Below are 15,466 nucleotides of genomic sequence, written 5' to 3' on the forward strand. Positions count from 1 at the left end.
GAAGAAGAAGAAGAGGAAGAAGAAGAGGAAGAAGAAGAAGAAGAAGAGGAAAAAGAAGAAGAAGAAGAGAAAACAGATGAAGAAACTTAGGTAAACAGAGGCTAAGCGAATTGCCCAGGATCATACAATTAGTCAGTGCCTGAGCCAGGATTTCAAGTCCAGTCTTCCTGGCTCCAGGTTCACTGGTCTATCCCCTCTGCCACCTAAGACAAGGAAGTATCATCTAGAACATCACCATCATCATCACTTACATTTATAGAGTACTTTAAAGTTCGTGAAGCATTTAATAAACATAAATTTTCACCCAAACAGATCAATAACTTGTCAATAACTTACTATCTCAGAGAGTTTTCTGAGACAAGGTCAAATGACTTGTCAATGGTTACAAAGCTAGTATATGTCAAAATGTGAACCCAGTTATTCCTAAGTTCAAAGCCAGTCCTCTATTCTTTATGCCATGCTGCTGTCTCTGGTGAGAGGAATGCTAGCGGTATTATTATTCTATTACCTACGAGAAAGCTGTGGGTCAAGAATGCCAAGTGGTTTATCTGTACAGATTTGAAACTCCGCCTCTCCTGATCCATATCAAGGACTTTTACCCCAACATTAAGTGCCTAGCTGTGGAAAAAAAAATAACAAATGCATGGAGGTTTGGATTGAGGAATGGATATAGTAGAGATATTAATAGGAAAGATCCTAGCCCAGAAACTTGTCTAACCCCACAGTAAACAGGGCATTGGAAGGAATCCATGGCTCTGGACTTCCCTCCCCTTTCCATAAAGTTGTGCTACTCCTTACCATTGAGGCTTATTAACATTTATTTCAGAGGCTAATTCATGAATTCTCTCTGCAGTAAGACCAATAATGCGTGGGAAGGCCTGAGAAGCTGCATGGGTGAGAAGACAACAAGCAAATCTTCCTTACTTCTTCCTACCTGATTCAAAGACAATTGCCTTAAACTCCTTATGAGTTATGCCTTTTCCTCTTCTCTCCTCCACAGCATATAAGGCAGTGCTAGACCCACTATGGGCATTTAACAAACAACCAGTGACTTGATAGGATCAAATGATGATTTTTACTATAAAGCAGAATTATATTCAACTCTGGCATATCTATGTCAGCATTTTTTCATATTTTCCATTTCTCCTAAGCCTGCTGGCCCACCACTACTAGGCGGTGAGTTTTTAAAATTCCTTCAAAAGCATTTAGATCAATTATGTTGGATGTTGAAAAAAATAAGAAGAAAAATGTATCCCCTATGTTATACTAGGAATCAATCCATCAAAAAACATTTCCTACGTGCCAGGCATTGTACCAGATGTTGGGGATACAAAGACAAAAATGGAACAGTTCCTATCCTGCAGAGACGGCAGGATAGGAAGGGATTTGGAAAGAATCTAATAGAATCAGGTTTCACTAGCTTTTAATCCTAACCATTAATGTTTGTTCATGCTGCCCTCAAGCACTTGTAGCATTTACTGTTGGAAAGTGCCCTAACCTTGTTTGTGTGAAGGACCCCTTTGGAAGTCAGGTGAAACCTATGGACCCCTTCTCTAGATGTTGCTGTTGAAAATGTCGTTCCATTATTTCAGTCGTGTTCTACTCTTCATGGCCCCATTTAGGGCTTTCTTGGCAAAGATACTGGAAGGGTTTGCCATTTCCTTCTCTAGATCATTTTACAGATTAGGAACTGAGGGAAACAGGGTTAAATGACTTGCCCAAGATCAGACAGATAGTTACATGTCTGAGGCCAGATCTGAACTCAGGAAAAGGAGTCTCCCTCAATCCTGACTCAGCACTCTATCCACCTAGCTTCTCTATCCACTGTATTATCTAGCTGCCCCCAAACAAAATACACTGGACTAAAAAAGAAACAAATTATACTGAAGTATACTTGTCAAAATACTAAAACGTTATGGACGCCAGGTAAAAAACCCTTGATGCAGTTCACAGTCCAACTCCCTCATTTTACATATGGGGAAGCTGATGAACAAATTCTTTTCACTCTTAACTGAACCAGAACTCTTTGAATTATTAAGTGGATCAGAAAAACAAGTCGAAGGTTAAAAGAGGGAAACTGAGAAAGGGAGTTTTCGGGATTTCAGCGCATTTTTTCTCAAGCTTAACTCCTGTTGAGACTAGCGAGCATTTCCTGTGCTGCACTGCAGAAAGAATTAACTGCTATTAGCTTTGAAGCAGTAAGTATTAAGGGACCTGCAGCTGGAAAACTAGATGTACAAATAGAGACAATTAGAGGGAGCCCCAAAAGGCTAAGAAATAAACAGAAATTATTTCTTGGAAAATAAGCTTAAATGGGGGTGGGGGTGGGAGTAGGGGTTGGGAGGTAGAATTTCATCCATTTTGCCATTAAGATGTTGGCTTCTATTATATTGTGGAACAAAATTCTATATTAAGTAAAGGACTTCTGTGTATCACACCAGATTTTAAGGATAAGAGGGACATTTCTTTTTAAAAGGTAACTAAATCACAGTGAAGTACTCACTCATTCTGGGATGCTCAAATAAATTAAATATAGCAGATATCAGGTATTAAAAAAATCTCTCAAGTACCAGGGTCCCTCCTTTTTGACTACTCACCAATTTGTACTTGGGGACAGGGGAATAGATTTCAAATAGAGGGGCAAGGGAGCACCAGAAATTCATAATAGAGAGAACATTTGTAAATAAGCTGAAGACCTCTGGAAAAAGGTAGGCTTTGGCAATGCTGAAATCACAACTCAGAAATGTCAGGGACCCCTCTGATTGTTTCTGAGTGAGATGACATGAAGGTAATAAAAGGGAAAAGCAAACCTACATCTTTCCTTGTGTTGGGTGTCTTCTGTCCTGAATGGGCCCAAGGCCTAAATGGGGATTTTGGTATTGTGTCCTCTGTACTATTAAAGAGAGAACTTGAGTTTGCAGGGAATGTCTTAGATTGGGTGGGGAGGGAAAGGAAATACACATTTCTGTAGAGCCTACTGTGAGCCAGGCACCTAATAACTAAGTGCTTTTACACATATTACCTCATTTGTTCCTCAACAAAATCCTGTAAGTTAACCCCATTTTTACAGCTGAGGAAACAGACAGACTGAGGTTAAGTGATTTGCCCAAAGTCACACAGAAAGTTTCTGATGCCACATTAGAATGCAGGTCTTCCTGACTTCAGGCTTAGTCCTCTGTTCTTATTATTCATTCTCCAATCTTGAAGAAGACCATGACATCAGGAAGGCTATGCTATAACTTGCAAGTGAATTAGATTTAAGTGAGGGAGAGCTATGCAAAGTCACCAGCCTCACTTTATCCTCTGGAGCCATCTGGGTCCAGTGGCCAGATATAAATCAGGACAACTGGAGATGACCCCTACTCTGTCTACTGAGTCACCAGTGGATAGCCCAATACTAAGATTTAGGACTGAGACAGGTTAGAACCCTCAGCCTTATGAAGCAAGTAACTCATAGAAGTCTATCCTTATCTTCCCAGTCTATAGTAATTTCTCACTTCATGTTCTCTTGCAGTACTCTTGGTTTATGCCTTAAAAATATGGACTTAATCCCAACTGTATTCCTATTTTGGTTATTTATACCTCTGCCCTACCTCCCCTGTTATTTCACAGGCTCTTCTCAACCAGGACCATGTGATATTTATCTTTGTATCCCCTGAACATCTGGACTATAGCAGTTAATTGGTATGAGGAACACTAGTCTAATGACAAGAGCCCTTGATTAAAGTTAGAAAGCCTGTTTTCAGATCCTGGTTGTACTTCATATTGGCTATCTGAGATTGGGGAAATCATTAACTTCTGTGTCTCGGTTTCTTTATCTGTAAAACAAGGGTTCATGAAGAGGCAGTTAGGTGGAACAGTGGATAGAGCACTGGTCCTGGATTCAGGAGGACTGGAGTTCCAATCCAGCCTCAGACACATAACACTTACTAGCTGTGTGACCTTGGGCAAGTCACTTAGCCCCATTGCCTAGACAAAAACAAAAACAAAACAAGGGTTCATGGCCTTATCTCTTATGGTCCCTTATTCCTCTTGGGCTGTGAAAAATTTTCTGTAAAATGGATATTAGATACATTTCACTTCAAACCAGCAGAAGTTCACTGTGCATGTCTACCATGAGTTCTTGGGAAAAGGCTGGTCTACTTAGAAGTAGACCAACCTTTCCTAAAGTGATCACATGTCACAGGGTGTGAATAGGGCTTCTCTGACAAAATGTCAAGTGCACTTTTATTTCCCCTCTAAAAGAGTATAAATGGAATTAGGGTAGCAGTGAAGGTATGTGTTCAAAGTCCACCTCATACACTTATAGCTCTTTGGCTATGGGGCAAACCACTTAACATTTCTCTATGTCTTCATTTCTTCATCTGTAAAATGAGAGGTTTGAATTCGATTTCTCTTTCACCTCTAAACTAAGGTTCTATGAATTATGTATCAAGTATTTATTTAATCTCTAAACTATAGGTCTATTAATTATGTATCAAATGCTTATTTAATAGTACTGAATACATAATAATTCTACTCTGACTTCCAAAAAATACGTATCTTCACTGATGCTACAGCCTTCACTTAAAGATTTGAAGTCTTCAAGTGGAGGCTGAATGATTACTGGTTTGGGAATGCATAAAGAGGTTATCTGTTCAGCTATGAATGGGTTCCATGACCCTGGAAACATTCTAACAGCATATTAAAGCACACAAATGGCTTTCTGCATGACAACTTTATAATATAGTTCATGCAAACTATTATTACACCCATTTTGCAGATGAGGAAACTGAGGTTGTTACTTGGCCATGGACACACATCTAGTAGGGGTCCAACCTTGGATGTAAACCTAGATCTCAGGATATTAAGGTCCAATGTTCTTTCCACTGTACCCTATTATCTCTCATTATACACTAGTCCTTTTATTAGACCACCCTCATCCTCTTAGATTCAGTCAGTCAAAAAGCATTTATTAAGCACTCCCTATGTGGTAAGCACTGTGCTAAGAGATAGGGCTACAAGGAAGGGCAAAAATTAGCCCAGATCTCAAGTAGCTTACTTTCTAATGGAGGAGATAATATGTTAAGAAACAGGTATATATAAGACATATATAGAGTAGACGGAAGGTCATAGTAGAAGGTAAGGCCGGGGTTAAAATCCTGCTTCTGACACTTACATAGATAGATAAGAGAAGAGAGAAACAGAGAGAGAGAGAGAGAGAGAGAGAGAGAGAGGAGAGAGAGAGAGAGAGAGAGAGAGAGAGAGAGAGAGATATGTAGCTCTTATATTGTGCTAGGCAGCTATTCTAAGCAAAGGGGATACAAATACATGCATAGAGTGTTAGGGATACCTGGGCTTGGCAAGATGATGATCCAGTTGAGATGTCATGGAACCATGTAATGGCATGGACGACTGGCCCTAGCAAAACAAGGTCAAAGCTACCCTATCATATTACAAATGGCCAACTCCAAAGCCTCATCATAGCACAGAAGTAATCCTGAGCTCTCAAATTCTATGCCTATGGAGTAATATCATCTGACAGTTTCTACCAAGCTGGAAAGCTATAAAATAAGATTTCCAGCAAAGCAGTATCTGCTATTTAAAAGCTAGCTTAGCTAAGTACACCAAAGCTCAATAATAAATGATAAGTTCTTTGGCCATGATGACTCATAAAGAGAATCACAAAATCTCAGAAGGGGAGACATGCTAGAGGTCATTCGTTCCACCTCTTAGCTAAGCAAGAATTCCTTTTAAAATCTACCAGTAGCCCCCCCCCCAACTTTTCTTCAAGACTTCCAACAAAAGTGATCTCAACACCTATAGAGGAACAACCTATTGGTAGTCATCGAGACGTTTCTTCAGGGCCTCCAGTCACTCACTACCATAAAGGCAGTTCTCTTTTTAAGCTTGAACTGGTAGGATGCTTTCCCTTTCAACCTGTCTACACTGACTTTTTTAACTTCCACCCACTGACCCTTGGTCTTCTCTCTAGGACTAAGCAGAATAATTCTAATCCCTCAACCATTTCACAGTCCTTGAAATACCTGAACACAGCAATCATAATCCCCTAAAACTCCTCTTAGCTAAATATTCTAAATTCCTTCGATTGATATTCTTATGACATGGTCTCAAGGTCCTTGAAAATCCTGGTTGGCCTCTTCAGTATCCTCCAGCTTTTTAATACCCTTATTAAAATGTAATACCCACAACTGGACATAATATCCTAAATGTGATCCAGATAGGCTAGAATATAGTGGGACTAAGACTTCCCTAGTTCTGAATATTATATCCCTCAATAAAGTATAAGATTGTATTTGGGTTGTATTTTGTTTTGGATTTAGGTTGATGTAACAGACTATTGACCCATACTGACCTTACAATCTATAAAAACCACTAAATCTTAAAAATAAAAAGAATTATGCAAATATTCTTATCCTGTACTTAAGAAACTAATTTTTTTTAATGTTAAGTATAAGACTTGACAGGAATCCTATTATATTACATCTTATTAGATTTGGCCCAACATTGTAGCATATAAGATCCTTTTGCAACTTGACCCATAAATGTATTAAATATCCCACCCAGATTTGTCTTACATGTAAGTTCAATAAGTACTCCATCTCTGCCTTTATAAAAATCATTGACAAAAGTGTTTAAAACAATAGGGCCAAACAAAGATCTGGGGGCACTCCACTGAAGACATCCTTCCATTTTTACATCAGACCACTATTGACAAGGAGGCACTGTGTGGCAGCACTATTGCTCCAAATCCTATATTTGGAGTAATAAAAACTGGATTTTATTTTTGGCTTGTCTACCACATGACTTTGTGCAAGTCATTTAATCTCTCTGGGTCTTAGTAAACCCAGAGGAAAAGAGAAGGTTAGACCAAATGACCTCTAAGGTCCTTTTAAGGTCTATCTCTATAATCTTACTCTTTGAGACCTTTCATTCAACAAGTTTTAGAATGTACCTGACTACTGATTCTATCTCACATTTCTTTATCTTTCTCATGAGAAAAACAAGAACATCTGAAAAAAAGGCTCCCAGTCTATTCTTAGTCCATTAATGAAGGATGAGGTGCTTAAATAACACGTCAAGAAAACATCAAGTAAGCCTTCTACCACTGCCAAAGAGTGAGTGACTTGGACAGCAAAGGTCTTTGCCTGACATTGCCATGACCTGCTACAACACACTTACACGTGGAGTTCCGGATGAACTGAAGAGCAAAAAGAATAGTATAGGAGTGAGGAGCTGACTACAAACTTCAAACTTGTTTTTTCCATTGGGGAGTTTCCACCATTGCTGTCATCTCCAATAATAAATATTTATGGGAGACAAGATGGTGGAGTGGAGGCAGCAATCCAGCTTAACTCTCCCAAATTCCCCTCCCAACAACTTTAACATAATTCCTCAAATTCTGAAGTAGTAGAGCCAACAAAATGTTGGGGGTGAGACATTTTTCCAGCCTAACACAATTTAGGAGATTAGCAGGAGAGGTCTGTGACACTGGGCTGGGGTCCAGCCTGGAGTACATGCAGCACCATGAGTAGTGGGCTACAGAGGCTACCGCAATAGTGGCAGAAACAACTTAGGGAGCAATCAGCTCAGAGATGGTAAGGGGGTCAGACAACCAGTCAGAAAGGGATTACAAAGGACTCTTTGCTGGCACTGGGTGCAAAATTGGGTGTTGTGGCAACTCTATTGTCCATACACAGTTCTGGGTTGCAGCTTAAGGGTGTAGAAGAGCATTAGTAGTCAGTCCTAGTTCTAAGGCAGAGAAGAGTGTTAGCAACTAGGCAACAGGGGCCTTTACTGAGTAAAGAACAGAGCACTGACTAGAAAAGCTGTGACCACACCACTCCCCAGATCATGCAACTTTGGAAGCACCAAAAACTTGCAACTCCCAGAACCAGCTCTGAAAATAAAGCAGCACAAAAAAGCCTAAAGATTGTAACAGTATCTCCCTATCCCAAGGTGAGCAGAGCTTAACTTTAGCATAAAATTAAAGTCAAGCTATAAGGTGGAAAATGAGCAAACAATGAAAAAAGAATTTGACCATAATAAGGTACTATGATGGTAAGGAAGACCAAGATACAAACTCAGATGACAACAACAACATAAAAATGGCTACAAGCAAAACCTCAAAGAAAAATGCTAAATTTGATACAAGCTTAACAAGAATTCCCTGAAGAGTTAAAGAAAGGGACACACTGGTAGAGGAAAAATTGGGGGAAAAAAAAAGTAAAAGTGATGTAAGAACATTATGGGAAGAAATTAACAGCTTGGTAAAAGAGGTACAAAAAATAATGAAGAAAATAACACTTAAAAAACACAATTGACCTACTGGCAAAAGAGACACAAAAAATCACTGAAGAAAAGAATGTCTTAAAAAGCCAAACTGGACAAATTTTAAAAAGAGCTACAAAACCTCACTGAATGAAAAATTCCTCAAAAATTCTAATTGAAAGGGCAGCTAGGTGGCACAGTGGATAGAGCACTGGCCCTGGAGTCAGGAGGACCTGAGTTCAAATCTGGCCTCAGACACATGATATTCACTAGCTGTGTGACCCTGGGCAAGTCACTTAACCCTGATTGCCTCACCAAAAAAAAAAACATATATATATATATATATATATATATATATATATATATATATATATATATATATATATAAGAATTGGTCAAGTGGAAGCTAATGACTCCATGAGACATCAAGAAGCAATAAAACAAATGCAAAAGGATGAAAAAATAGGAGAAAATATGAACTACCTCATTGGAAAAACAACTGATCTGGAAAATAGATTGAGAAGAGATAATTTAAGAATTATTGAACTATCTGAAAGAAAGCCATGATTTTTAAAAGAGCCTAGATATCATATTTAAAGAAATTATAAAGGAAAACTGCCCAGATATCTTAGATCCAGAGAGTAAAACAGAAATTAAAAGACTCCACTAATCACCTCCTGAAAGAGATCCTAAAATGAAAATTCCCATCAGTATTATAACCAAATTCCAGAGTTCTCAGGTCAAGTAGAAATACTCCAAGCAACCAGAAAGAAATGATTCAAATATTATGGAGCCAGTCAGGATCACATAAGATTTAGCAGCTTCTACCTCAAAAAAGCTTCAAATATGATATTCCAGAAGGCAAAAGCACCAGGATTATAACCAAGAATAATAACATATCTAGTAAAACTAAGTATTATCCTTTGAGGAGGGGAGGAGGAATGGATATTTGATGAAACAGAGGACTTTCAAGCATCCCTGATGGGAAAAAACAAAAACAAAAACAGCTGAATAGAAAATCTGACATTCAAACACAAGACTCAAGACAAGCATAAAAAGGTAAACATGAAAGAGAAATCATAAGGAATTCAATAAGATTAAACTGTTTACATTCCTAAATAGGAACATGATACATGTAACTCCTAAGAACTTTATTATTATTAGGGCAATTAGAAGGACACTACATAAATAGAGGGCATAGGTGTGAATTTATTATGTCAACATGATCTAAAAAAAAAGAATAAAGGCATGAGAAAGAGGGAAACACTGGAAGAAGAGGGAAGGGAAAGGAAGAACGGGGAAAATTATCTCACAAAAAAGAGACGTGAGGGAGAACTTTTAGAGTGGAAGGGAAAATGGAGGGGACAGAGGGCAATGCTTGAATCACACTCTCATCAGAATTGGTCCAAAGTGGATGTAGATAGATAGATAGATAGATAGATAGAATAGATAGATAGATAGATAGATAGACAGACAGATAGACAGACAGACAGACAGACAGACAGACAGACAGACAGCTATAGATACAGATATAGACACACATACACTCAGTTGGGTATAGAAATCCATCTTACCCAATAGGGAAATAGGACAAGAAGGAGATAGAAGAAAAGTGAGGGGAGTGGATGATAAAAGGAAGGGCAAATTAAGGGAGGCAATACTCAGAAACAGACTTTTGAGGAGGTACAGGGTAAAAAGAGAGAGAGAAAGATGAATAAAAGAAAATAGGATGAAGGGAAATACACTGTTAGTAATTATAACTGTGAATGTGAATGGGATGGTCACCCATAAAATGGAAGAAGATAGAAGAATAGATTTGAAACCAGGATCCAACAATATGTTGTTTACAAGAGACACACTTGAACAGAAAGACAAGACATGGAGCTAAAATAAGGGGCTGGAGCAGAATCTATTATGCTTCAGCTGAAGTAAAAAAGGCAGAAATAGCAATCATGATCTCAGAGCCAGCAAAAGCAAAAGCAAAAGCAAAAAAAGACCTCATTAAAAGAGACAATCAGGGAAACAACATTTTGTTAAAATGTACCATACACAATAAAGTAGCATCAAAATTTTTTATAAGTTTCTCAGATAAAGGCCTTATTTCTCAGACAAATAGGGAACTGAATCAAATTTTTACAAAAGAGCTATTCCCCATCTGATAAATGGTCAAGAGACAATGACAAATTCCTTTCAGAAGAAATCAAAGCTTTCTATAGTCATATGAAAAAAATGTTACAAATCACTTGATCAGAGAAATGATTAAAATAACAGATTCCTTTCAGAAGAAATCAAAGCTTTCTATAGTCATATAAAAAAATGTTACAAATCACTTGATCAGAGAAATGATTAAAATAACTCTAAGGTACCACCTCACACCCATCAGAAATGACAAATGCTAGAGAGGACCTAGGAAAATAGGTTCACTAATGAACTGTTGGTGGAGTTGTGAACTTGGTCCAATTATTTTGGAGAATAATTTGGAACTAAGCACAAAGATCACATAAAACTATGCATATATTTTGACCCAGTAATATTACTACCAACAAGATAAAAGAAAAGGACCTGTATGTACAAAAATTTATAGTAGCTCTTTTTGCAGTGGCAAAAAAATTGGAAATTCAGGGGATGCTCATCAATTTGGGAATAGCTGAAAAAATTGTAGGATGTCATTGTGACAGATCACTATTTTGTTATAAAAAATGAGGGAGCTGGTTTCAGAAAAGCCTGGGAAGGCTCATATGAACTGATGCAAAGTGAAGTGAGAAGAATCAGGATATCATTGTACATAGTAACAGCAATATCTACTATGAAAGACTTAGCTTCTCTGTTCAATACATTGACCCAGGACAATTCACAAGCACTCATGGTGAAAATGTCTATCTACCTCCAGAAAGAGAATTAATGAACCTTGTGTGCAAATTAAAGTAAAAATTTTCACTTTATTTTTCTTGCTTTTTGTGACATGGCTAATGTGGAAATATACTTTCCATTATTTCACATGTATGATGGGTATCATATTGCTTGTCTTCTCAGTGGGTAGAGGACAGGCTGGAGAGCAAATCTGGAATTCAAAACTTTCTTTAAATGCTAAAAATAAATTTTTAAAAATTTAAAAAATAAACAATAATGCATCATTACAGAGAAATTGCTGAAAGGAAAAATAACATATGAACTCTAAATTATCTCGGTGCCTACATCATTGTAGGATCTTAATAAATGCTTATTAACTGACTAATTGACTTTCCAGAAATTTGCTTTCACTTCTCCCATACATCTCCCATGCCATAATTATATACAAGCGGCCCTCCATATCTGGAATGCATTCCTTCCTCCTCTTGTGGTATTTCCATCCTCCCCCTTGTCATATGTCACCTTTCTTTCAAAGCACAATTCAAGTGTGCCATTTCCTAGCCAAGCCTTTCCCATTCCCCTTTTCCCATTAGTACTCTTCTCTTATTTTAATTTGTTTATATTCCTTTGCATATACTTTCTATTTATGTATTTGTGTACCTGTTGCATTCTCTACATAGAATGTACGTGCCTCACATTTCTTTTCTACGTATTCTGAATGTACTTTTCTGTTTAAATGTTGCTTTCCCTGCTTGAGTGTAAGTCCCTTTAAAATAGGAGCTGTTTTGTTTTCGTCCTTATATTTTCAGTGCCAGGCACAGCATCTGGTGTACAAAAGGTACTTAATAAATGTGTGCTCAATTTCATTGCGTAATGAGAAACTCATTTGAACTAACCAAATCAAACCACAAAAGCCTTTCCAACCTCTAAGAAGGCAACAATAAACAAGTAAACCAGAATCTTCGTGATGCTCTGGGCAAGGTCAATTATGGTTACTAAATGTTTAGGGTTGATTGTTGCTAACATATATGTCTTAGGTCAGATTTATGATAGATTATAGATGCAGCATAATGGGCTTCTTCTGCACTTTATCATACAGTAGGGCCCCCATTATGATCAATATGTACAGTGCATTTGTGGCCATTTTATATGACTATGGTAAAGTTTTACTATTTCTAAATGACTATGGAGGTTTATAGCTATTATATATTTACTTTTTATGATACAGCCATGACTCTTTTGAAGATGAGTCCTGGACAACTCCTAGTTATCATATTTTCCATTTGGGAAAATGTGATCTCCTTTACCACAATCCACTTCACAACACAGCTCCCAGAAATACACAGCATGATAAGCAAGGCCTGCTTCTACTCTAAATGAGTTACCCATCAGGCTTTGGAATGGAACTATAAACGTATGTCAAATTTTACATCAGGGCTTCTGCAAAGAGAAGTGACTACATGCAACAAAATGTATCTCTCATTCACCATGCTTATTTTTCCCTCTTCTGATTCTTGCTCATGAAGTTTCTTCCTGTTATCCACTCTCAACTGCCATCTTCTCACATTCTACCCTTCTCCAAAATCCAATTCATGATCTATGTAGTCCACGAAATTTTCTGGGACACTCATACTATCCTCTACATTGCTTAACTTTGTAGGGTAAAAAAAAAATCTTCCTGTCTATACTACAAAATTAGCACTTTATCATATAATATTTCCTGCTCTAATGATAGAATGTAGGTCTTTACAGATCATTTGGCCCAACTCTCTCAGTTTATACATGAGGAAACTTCATATAAGGACTCATTATTCCCCATCTGGATTTCATTTCCTTCTGTGTAGAAAATCACACAAAAAGGAATTCAATGGAGAGGTGGGAGCGGGCTGGAAGAATGAATAGGATTCCAATGAATGAGAGGGAGAGTAGGAAAGGAAAGGATATTCCAAGTGAGAGAAACAACATGAGTGAATATCTTGAAAAACATGTGGTAGCCTTTAAACTGGATCAATATGGAATAGAAAGCCACTGAAAGCTTCTGATCCAGTGAACAGAAGGACATGACAAAATTTCAGAACAGGAGCCATTATAGATCATTTTCATTTTCAGATGGGGAAAACTGAGGTCAAGATTATACAAGTGACTTCTCTAAGATTGTGCTGCTTGGCTAGCAGCAAAGCTGAGGCATTCTTTCCCCTACACAAGGCTAATGAAAGTGATGCTTAAAAGAAAGACAATCTCACAGGATAGTGGAAGTATAGTGGAGGCACAGAGACCAACTGGGAGACTATCTTTTCAATGAAGGGAGGAAGAGGTACATTTTCCCACCTTGCAGAAGTTTAAATTTTTAAAAATGCCATGACTTTGTGTCTCCATGACCAGGAGAATTATATTACCGTTGAGATATAGAAGGTAGCATGGTATAGTAGAAAGAAAGCTGGACTTGGAGGAAGGATACCAGGCTTTGCCACTTAACCTGCTATCTGTGTCACCTTGGGCAAGTGTTTTCCTCTCTTAAGATTTCAGATTCATAAAATTTGTTGTTCTCTGCAGCCCCTTTTAGCTCTGATGTTTAAAGACTCTAGATTGGGAAGAGGGTATTCTTGGGAGGGGAGAAAATGAAAAATATGTCTTTCTTCTCTTTTTGGTCTCCTAACTAAAAGCTTATTTACCTTTCTAATAACCAGGGACCTTTCTGTTCCTTCTGCGCCCCATTTCATCCTTGTTCTCTCCGGCCTTTAATCCTTTTCTTCACACTCTGTCCTAGAATCAGACGGAGCTTGTCCCACAAGCGAGATGAGATATATTTTGACGCCAACAGATCCATCAGATAAGGGGCTATTTAATGAGCATTTATTGAATGTCCCCTCTGTACAGAGCACCATAGTAGATATCACATGGGAATCCAAAGCAAGATAGAGTCTTTGGCTTTGAAGCAGGTATAATCTCAGATGCAGCTTTCAGGAACGTTGCTCTGGATTTTATCAGTCCTACCACATTTCCCCAGAATCTAACTTAGTCCCCCAGGGAAAGTCAGGCACAGTCAGAAACTGCATTGTCTTTCAGAATAGTACTTTGCTGAAACAGCTCCTTACTGGATAGTCATAGGATCACAGAATTTGACAGTGAAGGACTTTAGATACCATCTAATCCAATTGCCCAAGTTTATAGAAGAGAAAATAGATAATATGTTTCTATGGTGAATTTGCGAAAATATAAGGGCATGAATTTGGAGCTACTTCACTGGAGGGAGTACCCAGACTCAAGAAATCACCCCTTACCTGTTCTTCCCAGAGGGTTGTTTCTGTTTCATTTTGGTTTCATTCAAAGGACCACATTTGAGAACCTAGAGGGCCAGATGTGGCCACAGGTTCCCTACCCCTGCTCTAAGACTATCTAACTTCCAAATAGCCAATAGCTTTGTCACTCTGCTCCTTTCCAAAAATCACTCTATCCTCTCCCACCCCCATGCCTCCACTCATACTGGAAATGCTGTTCTTCCCCCTCTTTGCCTGTTAAAATCCTTAATTACTCTTCAAGAAATTGTTCAGATACCATCTCCTACATGAAGCCTTCCCACATTCCTCAAGGTGGAGACTTTCTGTTCTATCTTGTGTCTCCCTTTTTCTCTATTTCTCCCAGGCACTTATTCCTTTCTAATATACACTGGTTACTTGTGTCCTTCACTTATTTCTTTTATTATTGTAAGCTCTTTGAAGCAGGAATCACCTCTCACCCCTCTTTACACTTAGAGCTAAGATACATTTTAGAGATGTAGTCCAATCCCCTCATTTTATATGTGAGGAAACTGAGGCCCAAAGTGGCTAAATGATATCCAAATATCTACGACTAGAAGGTAAACTCATCTTCTGTTTCCAAATTAAATTATCTTTTCTATTGTACGGTGTTTCTGTGCCTTTTACACAGTAGCCTTTAATAAATGTTTGTATAATTGAATTATCCAATAGAGGCAGTTTGGTACAGTGAAAAGAGCACTGGCTTGGGAGTCAGAGGCCCTGGGTTTAGATCGCACTTCTGATACTATCTGGGTGACCTTGGGCAAGTCTCTTCAACTTCCCGGGCCTCAGTTAGCTCATCCGAAAAATGGGGGAATGGGACTAGATGACCTCTAAGTTCTCAGTAAATTCTACATCTATGACTCTATTGGTTAAGTGCTATTACCTGCTTGGGGCTGGGGACACAAAGTGAAAAATAAAATAGTCCTGGACATCTGAGACCTTATATTCAATTGGGTAGAAACCACATGTTTGTAGATAAATACTAGCTAGCAATTATATAGTACTTTTGCATTGAACATATGTTATTTGATCCTAGCAATTCTTCA

At 38.1% G+C, this 15,466-nt stretch overlaps 1 protein-coding gene across 1 annotated transcript in view; it reads right to left on the minus strand.

The window, feature by feature from the left end:
- Window positions 1–15,466, minus strand: part of ADCY1 (adenylate cyclase 1) — a 354,989-nt gene that overhangs the window by 184,833 nt on the left and 154,690 nt on the right. The window lies entirely within an intron of this gene.

This window comes from Phascolarctos cinereus, unplaced genomic scaffold (assembly GCF_003287225.1).
Source record: "Phascolarctos cinereus isolate Bilbo 61053 unplaced genomic scaffold, phaCin_HiC Scaffold_4;HRSCAF=312, whole genome shotgun sequence".
Classification (NCBI taxonomy): Eukaryota; Metazoa; Chordata; class Mammalia; order Diprotodontia; family Phascolarctidae; genus Phascolarctos; species Phascolarctos cinereus.